Source organism: Callospermophilus lateralis, chromosome 8 (genome assembly GCF_048772815.1).
Source record: "Callospermophilus lateralis isolate mCalLat2 chromosome 8, mCalLat2.hap1, whole genome shotgun sequence".
In the NCBI taxonomy this organism is placed as follows: Eukaryota; Metazoa; Chordata; class Mammalia; order Rodentia; family Sciuridae; genus Callospermophilus; species Callospermophilus lateralis.
The window spans coordinates 74,481,025-74,490,360 of NC_135312.1; the positions used below are offsets into that span (position 1 = coordinate 74,481,025).

A 9,336-nucleotide genomic window follows, 5' to 3' on the forward strand; every position below is an offset into this window, starting at 1 on the left:
ATAATGCAGCATCCAGGTAAAGGGGACTCGCACCTCAATGTGGGATACCCTTCCCACCTGGTGTCAGAAGAAGCTCCTTAAGTGCTGCAGCCAGGGTAGAGCGTACTCATTCATCCAGGTGGAAGACTCTGCCACCTGGGTCTCAGGGGGAGCTCATATACCATCTCAGACAGGATAGATGGGACTCATCCCTAAAGGTCGGAGACCACTCCCACCTGGGGGTCCTGGGGTGGGTACTCATATACAGCTGCAGGCAGGGTAGCAGGGACTTGAAACCCAGATGGAAAACCACTGTCACCTGGGTGTCCAGGGGAGTGCCTATCCTGTAGCACCCATGGTAGAAGGGACTCACCCCTCCAGGCAAGATTCCCCTCCCACCTGATGGTCGAGGGGAGTTTACATACTGCCCGAGTCAGGAGAGAGGGGCCTTGACCCTTCAGGCAGAAGACCCCTCCCACCTGGATTTCAGGGAGAGCTAGTATACCACTGGAGCTAGGGAAAAAAGTACCCCCCTTTCAGGCAGGACACCCCTCCCATCTTCTAATGGGGGTGGCTCATATACCACAAGAGCCAGGGTAGAGCGTACTCACCCATCCATGCAGGAGACCGCTCCCATCTGGGTGTCTTGCAGGAGCTTCTATACTGCCTTAGCCAGAGTGAAGGGTACCCTCTCCTACAGGTAGAAGAACCCTCCCATCTGGCTATGGGGTGTGGAGCTTGTATATCCCTGCAGCCTAGATAGAGGGGACTTACCCAACTAGGCGGGAGACCCCTCAACCCTGGTTGTCAGGGGAGCACATATACCACCGCAGACAGGTTAGAGGGGACTTGTCACAGAGGGCGGGAGACCCTTTCCTCCTTGGAGTTGGGGGGAGCACCTGTATCACCACAGCCAGGGTAGAGGGTACTCACCCATCCAAGCTGGAGAACCCTACCACCTGGGTGTCAGGGGGAGCTCTTATACCAGTAAAGCCAGGGTAGAGTGGACTCGCCCCTCCAGGCGGGAGAACCCTCCCACCTAGGTGTTGCAGGCAGCTTGTATACCACCTTAGCCAGTGTAGATCGGGCTTGCCAGTCCAGACGTGAGATCTCTTCAACCTGGGGGTTAGGGAAAGCTCCTATATGGCAGCAGCTAGGGTACCAGGGATTCTCTCCTCCAGGCGGGAGACCTATCCCACCTGGATGTCCTGGGGGCCAGGGGCTCCTATACAGCTGCAGGCAGGGTAGCAGGGACTTGGCCCCCATGGCGGAAGACCACTTTCACCTGGGTTTCGCGGGAGCTCCAATCCTACTCTAGCCATGGTAGATGGGAATGGACCCTCCAGGCAACAGACCCACCTGATTGTCAAGGGGAGTTCATATACTTCCGCAGCAAAGGTAGAGGGGGATCACTCCTCTACGCCAGAGACCCTCCCATCTGGGTGTTGGGGGTGCTCCTTTACTGCCACAAGCATTGTAGAGGGAACTCATGCCTCCAGAAGGAGACACCTCCCACCTGGGTGTCAGAGAAAGGTAGTATATCACTTAAGCCAGGAAACAGGGGACTCGCCCCTCCAGTCGTGAGACCCCTCCCACCTGGATGTCACAGGGAGCTTGCATACCACCTTAACCAGGGTAGAGGTGACTTGCACCTCAAGGCGGAGACCCCTTCCTCCTAGGTGTCCAGGAGCTTCAATACTGCATTAGCCAGGGTGAAGGGTACTCCCTCCAAGCAGGAGACTCCTCCCATCTTGCTATGAAGGGTGGTCTTATAGAGCACTGTAGGCAAGAGAGAGGGGGCTCGCCCCACTAGGGGGGAACCGCGAAAGCCTAGTTGTCAGGGGATCTCATATACCACCAGAGGCCAGGATTAGGGGACTGCCATTCTAGGTGAGAGACCCCTGCCACCTTTGTGTGTGGGGGGGGAGCTCTTATACCACTAAGGCCAGGGAAGATGGGAGTGCCCCCTCCAGACAGGAAACCCCTCCCACCTGGTTGTAGGCAGGAGCTTGTATACCATCTTAGCCAGGGTAGGCAGGACTCACCACTCCAGGTGAGAGACCCCTCCCTTCAGGGTGTCACTGGGGAACTCTATACCATTGAAGCCAGGGTATAGGGTAGATGCCACTCCAATTGGAGATCAATTTCACCTGGCTGTTAAAGGGAGCTCTTGTACAGCTGTAGCCAGGGTACAGGGTACTCGCCGCTCCAGGCTGGAGACGCCCCCCAACTAGGTGTTGGAGGGATCTAGTATACCTCTGAAGTCAGGGTAGAGAAAACTCGCCCCTCAAGGCTGGAGACCTTTCCCACCTAGGTGTCCAATAGGGGGGTGCTCACATGCAGCCCTAGCCAGGGTAGAGTGGGCTTGCCCCTCAAAAAGGAGACCCTTCCCACCTGGGTATTGCAGGGATCTTGTATACCAAGTTAGCCAGGGTAGAGGGGACTGAAGGTGTGAATCCCTTCTACCCTGGCTGTGGTAGTATATGAGCTCCTCCCAGAACCCAGGTGGGTGGGGTCTCCCACCTGGAGGGCAAGTCACCTTTACGTTGGCTGTTCATGTTTTGAGATTCCCCCCAACACCCAGGTGTGAGGGGTCTCCAGCCTAGAGTAGTGAGTGATCTGTACCCTGTTGCAGCAGTATAGGATCTTCCCCTGACACCCATGTGGGAGGGGTCTCCTGCATGGAAGAGGGAGTCCTGTCTACCCTGTCTGCTGGGCTTTAGGAGCTCCCTCTACAATCAGATGGGAGTTGTCTCCCATCTGGAAGGGGGAGTCCCATCTCTCCTTGCTGTGGTGGTCTATGGGGAGGAAGTGGAAGAAGGGGAATGGGTGGCAAAGGCAGAGGAGGGCTCAAGGCCTAGATTCACTGCAGGGTGTCAGGATTGAGGAGCAGGCCAAAGGTTGAAGGAGGCCAAAACCCCAAGGCAAGGGGTACTGCTACCTATTCCCAAAGAAAGACCGCAGGGCAATACATCTCAGTTCCATCCCCTGGCTCTGGTGAGCATCTTGGGAAAGGGATCTTTTAAAGGAGTCTAGCAGGAACAAGGACAACAGGAGGACTGAAGGAGGCACAGCCTGAAGTGCGTGAAAAAAGGTGTTTGTGGGGTGTGGTCCAGGACCACAGAAAGAAGTTCAGGTTGGGACCTAGAGGAGTGCCCAAGCTAGGGGAGAGCAGGGAAGTGTGGGGCCAGGCAGGCAGGGGATGCACAAGGGTTGTGAAATGCAGGGAAGCCAAGGGGAGCAGGGAAGCAAGCCCAGCGAGAATCACACTTCAAGTCCAGGGAAGCATGGAGCAAGAAGGACCCACAGAAGCTCAAGAGTGGAGCCAGTCCAGGGAATGAAGAGCCAAGGGCCAGCACTGGAGCAGGTGGCTCAGGGGAGTGAACAGTGCTGGGGAGGTAAGGCAAGGCATCCACCAGGGGGAGGGAGACTCAAGGTGCAGCATCACTGCTAGGTGTCAGGTTTCCTGGTGCAGCCCCAGGGCCTATGGAGAGGAAGTAGCCCAGTTGAGGGTCAGGGTGCTGTTTCCAATAATGTGCCCTGGCCCAGATGAGGATCAGATGTGAGGGTACAGTGAGGGGTCACAGTAGGTGCAGAGAGGTTCAAGAGTCAGGAACCAATCAAAGAGCCCAGGAAAGGGCAGACCCCAACAACAGATATTAGGGACCCAACGATCAGGATGCCTCCAGGAAAACTGCTATGGGACAGAGAGGTAGAATCAGCGCTAGGATGTGGAGACAGAGGACTGCACAAAAAGCACAGGGGAGAGCAAGCAAGGGGGCCAAATCAAGGGGCGCCCAGCTCAGACACAACAGGAAGAGATTTCACAGAAAGCAACACACCCCAGAAACCTATAAGAAACGTAGGCTGGCAGCGAGGCCAGGGGTTTGTAAGGCAAAGGGTTAGGGTGAGGAAGGGCTGGGTTGGCTTAGGGGAAGCTTGTAAGGCTAGAGGACAGGAGAGAGAAGGCAAGGGAATCACCCAGGGCAAGGTTATCACTAGGGCCAAGTCCATTATCAGTTGTCAAATTTGGGTGGCAAACGGGGCCCAGACAAGAGGCAGGGCTGTGTTACCAATAGGGATCCTTCAGGGCCCAAAGGCCAGCCAATTTCACTTCTCTGCCCCAGGTGAGTAGATCCTCAGAGAGAGACCAGGTCCAAAGGTGGGCAATGTGAGGTATAACTTAATCCAGGATTGGGGGGGTGTCAGTGGGGAGCCAGCAATCATTGGAGGAGACCAGGCTAGGGAGAATCAGGGAAATGCGTGGGTCCTGGCAATGATAAAATACCACACAACCAGGGGAAAAGAGGGGAGGCACAGGATGGAGGCCAAGCAAGGAACCTAAAATCAAGGAACAGGGACAAGGTCCTGGAGAAGGGTTGCCGGGGGCTCCAGCAAAGAGCCAGGCCCCCAAATCGGGAGGCAAGTACCAGGACCTGGTCCTGGTAGAGGAGAAAGGGGAGCAAGGGTAGTGGGTGGTGCAGCGACAGGAGGGCTCAAGGCCCAGGTTCACTGCTGGGTGTCAGGATCGAGTAGCAGGGCCCGGTTGAGAGAGCCTAAGGGCCCAGGCCAGGGGCTCAGCTATACTTTCCCAAAGGAAGCTTACAGGGCAAATACCCAGTTCCAGTTCCCTGGACTTGGTGAGCATCCTGTGAAAGGGATCTTGAAAAGGGGCCCAGCAGAGACAGGGACAGGAGGAGGGATGAAGAATTGTACAGCATGAAAGGCCAGAGGAAAGGTGTTGATGGGGTGTGAGCTAGGACTCACGAAAGGAGCCCAACCTAGGGACCAATAGGAGGCCCAGGCAAGGAAAGGGCAGTGAAGGGTGGGGCCGGGTTGGTATATGACAGTAGTGGTCTGAGGTTAAGGAAAGCCAAGGGGAACAGGGTACTGGCTCCAGTGAGGCCCAGAGTGCAAGCCCAGGGAAGCACAGAGCAAGAAGGGTACACAGGGGCTCAAGTGAAGAGGCAGGCCATAGAATGGAGAGCCAAGTGCCAGGGCTTGGACAGGCGGCTCAGACCAGTGGACAAGACTTTGATGGATGTCAGAGGATCTGGCAGGGGGCAGGCAGGTTCCTGGCCCAGGGCGACTGCCAAGTGTCAGGTTTCTGGGTGCAGGACCAAAGGCCCAGAGAGAGCAAGAGGCCAGGCAAGGGGCAGGACTCCTTTTCCCATAAGGTTCCCTGGCCCAGATGATAATCCAGGGACTGGAACTTGGCAAAATAGGCCTGGCAAGTGAAGAGGGCCAGAAGGAGGGTGAGGAGAGAGCACGGCAGGTATTTTAGTGGGTGCGTGCGGGGGCAAGATTCAGGACACAAGTCATGTGACCAGGAAAAGAACTCACCTGTACGACCGTGGATGAAGGAACCAAGAAGCAGGAGACCTGCAAGCACCAGGGGAAAGCACAAGGGGAAAGGGAGGAAGGGCTTCACAAGGATCAGGAGACAGAGAAAAGTGCAATGTGCACAAAGGGAAGCAAGATGAAAGTACCAATCCCCCAGGTAAGACCCAACAGAAAGAGTCTCAATGCTAAGCCAAGTGACATGAGGAACACTGTCAGGGACTCACGTGAGCACCCAGGCCTGGGGACTGAAACTCAAAGGGTCAGGGTTACGGAGGGCTGTGTTGGGGTAGGGGCAGCATGCAAGGCAAGAGGGAAGGAGAGGAAAGGAAGGAAATCTCTCAGGTCTGGTTGGAGCAAGTAAGATTGCCGCAGTCTGGCTGGGCACAATTCAGGAGCCACTTGTCAAAAGAAACTAACTTTATTTTTAGAACCACACAAGATAAACAAAACAGCTCCTCAGAAAAATACCCTCAGAGCCCAACTGCCACCACTGGCTTCCAACAAGCCACACCCCAAACCAGCCTCTTCCTCCCACAATCCCCCTGCTTTTGAGGCCGATTGGCTGGGTTGCATGGGCGGAGCCAAAAAAGTCCCCCAATTAGCAGCTCCATGGTCTGAAAGGGCAGGGAAACAGCCCAATGAGCATCATCGCAGAGGAGCCAATCAGCTAGATGTTGCTAGATGTTGCTGGGGCCGCTGTGAGCCAATCATCAGCTGGTAGTCTGAAAGGGCAGGGAAACAGCTCAATGAGCATCTCCACAGAGGAGCCAATCAGCTAGGTGTTGGTGGGACCGCTGTGAGCCAATCATCAGCTGGCAGTCTGAAAATTTGCTGGAGCCCCTTCGTCTATGGCTCTCAACATCTCCCCCTCTCTGTTTAAACAACAAGTATGTGGCTTAGGGACCTTGCCTGCCCTGTCCAATAGTATATATGGTCCTTACACGTTATCTTAGGTTGGTACCATTGTAATTGGATCTTACCAGTTCAGTATACAGCCACACCTGTGTGGAGGTCTTTGTACCAGTGGGGAGGGGGGGGTGAGGTTCTTTGCCTCACCTCTGTTGGCCCCCAAATTTTCGCTGAACGATCATGACAAGCAGAAGGGAGAAAGATACACCAAGCCAATTGACTGCTCCTTTTGGAAAAATTGTACCACCGATGACATCATCAGCAAAAATACCCTAACACAACCACAAGTCGCTGCACTAACAGATAGTTCACAATGCATATAAATGAGTTCACAATGCATACAAGTGATCCAGGCAAATTCTGTAAGCAGTTCAGTGATGGCTATTGCAGAAGCTGTAGATTGGTTTTATCTTCATGCACTGGGATGAAGACAGGAATTCTGGCAATAATGGCTAAAGAAAAAATTATGTAACATTCCAGAAGGCACTAAAAGAAAACAATTTCCTTAACAATGGCTAAAGAAAAAATTATGTAACTTTCCAGAAGGCATTAAAAGAAAACAATTTTCTTAATAATTTACATTATCTTTAAGAGAATTATTAAATATAATGAAAAGGAAAGGTGAAAGTAAACAAACAGATCTGTTAACCTCCTTTTTTGTTCACATTTTAAAACAATCCTCAACAGCTGTTTACCCAATTTAAATTAAACCATTTAAATCACATGAATAAAAAAAAAAATATTTGGATCCATTTTTTTCATGAGCGCTCATCATATATGATATATGGACATACATTCAAACATAAAACACAAGTGTGCACACATACATAGGACACATAACATAATAGTAAAGGCCTTATAACTTTTTACAGGTGAAATCTCTATTGCAATCTTTAAAAACTCTATAGTCAAAAAATTGAACTGATCAGCAAAACATTAACCTAGGTCTGTATGAGCTCAAAAAACAAAATAGAACTTCATGATATGGGAAAGGGCAATAATAAAATAGATATTAAAAAAAGCATTCTGGATATGACGCGAAATAACAACGACTTTAAGGCTCGGGAGACGGAAAGGGCTGAAGGACGCCATCTCTGACCCTGTATTTTGGGAATTCATCCGAATATGGAAACAGACAGTGGAAATCAAAAGATAATGGAAGAAAGCACTGAGAAAAAAAAAAAGATGTAGAGAAAAAGAAACGGTCTCGGGTTAAACAGGTGCTTGCAGATATTGCTAAGCAACTGGACTTCTGGTTCGGGGATGCAAATCTTCACAAGGATACATTTCTTCGAGAGCAAATAGAAAAATCTAGAGATGGATATGTTGATATATCACTTCTGGTGTCTTTTAACAAAATGAAAAAGTTGACTACAGATGGGAAGTTAATTGCCAGAGCACTTAAAAGTTTCGCTGTTGTCGAGCTGGACTTAGAAGGCACCAGAATCAGGAGAAAAAAACCTCTGGGTGAACGACCAAAGGATGAGGATGAGTGCACTGTGTATGTGGAGTTACTTCCCAAAAATGTTAATCACAGCTTGATTGAAAGAGTATTTGGGAAATGTGGCAATGTGGTTTATATAAGAATACCACATAATAAATCTACTGGAGATCCAAAGGGATTTGCCTTTGTGGAATTCGAAACAAAAGAGCAAGCAGCAAAAGCCATTGAGTTTCTTAACAACCCCCCAAAAGAAGCACCAAGAAAACCGGGCATATTTCCCAAGACAGTGAAAAATAAGCCTATTCCAGGTTTAAGAGTAGCTGAAAAGAAAAAGAAAAAGGAGAAGAAGGGCTGAATTAAGAAGGAAGACAATGTGCAAGCAAAAGAGTTAAATATGGACACAAGAAATGAGAGTATCTCTAAAGTAAAAAGGTCAAGGACAACATCCGAGGGCTCTGAAACAGAAACACCTGAACCTCAAAAGCAGCCCACAAAGAAAAAAAAAGAAAAGGGAAAGAGAAGTATCCAGCTTACCTGAAGGCAAAACAGGGAAGAGGAAAAAAAGCAGTTCTGGAGATGCAGAGTGCTTAGCTCCCAAATCTAAAGTGAAGAAAATGGCTCAAAAAGACATTATAAAAGAAGCTGCTGAAGTTTCAAAAGAAAACAGAGTCTTAGAATTCTCTACAGAAGAGGAAGAGGATGGTGGAGACATAAAAGATGCTTTTCTAAAAACAAGGAGAAAGCATAAGAAAAAACATAAAGAGAGACATAAAATGGGAGAAGAAGTTATACCACTGAGAGTACTGTCCAAGAGCGAATGGATGGATTTAAAAAAAGAGTATTTGGCATTACAAAAAGCCAGCATGGCTTCTTTAAAAAAAACTACATCCCAAATAAAATCAGAATCAGAAATGGAGACAGACAGAGGAGTTCCTAATAACTCTGAAATGAGAAATGAAAAAGCTCACAGTCAAGAGAATCACCCTCAGGAGAAGGTTAATGCTCAAGGACCACAGTTTGTGAGTGGAGTGATTGTGAAGATCATTAGTACAGAACTTCTACCTGCCAGGAAACACGTTCGGGATACCTTGGCTGCAATCTCAGAAGTTGTTTATGTTGATTTGTTAGAAGGAGATACAGAATGCCATGTCAGATTTAAAACTCCTGAGGATGCTCAAGCAGTTATGAATGCATATACTGAAATATAAAAAAAGCACTGCTGGAAACTCGAGGTCCTTTCTGGTGATCACGAACAGAGGTATTGGCAGAAGATTTTGGTAGATAGACAGGCCAAACTTAACCAGCCTCGGGAAAAGAAAAGAGGCACTGAGAAGTTAATCACCAAAGCTGAAAAGATCAGACTGGCAAAGACTCAACATGCAAGTAAACACAATAGATTTTCTGAATATGATTGAAAAAATTAAAGTTCACATCTTAATTTCACTGGATACTTAAGTGATTCTGGGAAAATCCATTTTTATTATGGTAGTACTATATAATGAATGTATTTCTAAAATCTGCATTTAATTAAAAAACTTTGTTCCTTATATTGTGTAAATAAGCTTTTTTTTTTCCTAGACAGAAATGCACTATATGTCAAAATTTATCATTAAATGCTTTATTTGTTGAAATTACATAAGTCAACCTCAACTGGTTTCATA

The 9,336-nt window shown here is 49.2% G+C and overlaps 1 pseudogene; it reads left to right on the top strand.

Annotated features, from left to right (window-relative positions):
• Positions 1–7,286: 7,286 nt before the first annotated feature.
• LOC143406132 (la-related protein 7 pseudogene) lies at positions 7,287–9,090 on the top strand (annotated as a pseudogene).
• Positions 9,091–9,336: the final 246 nt, after the last annotated feature.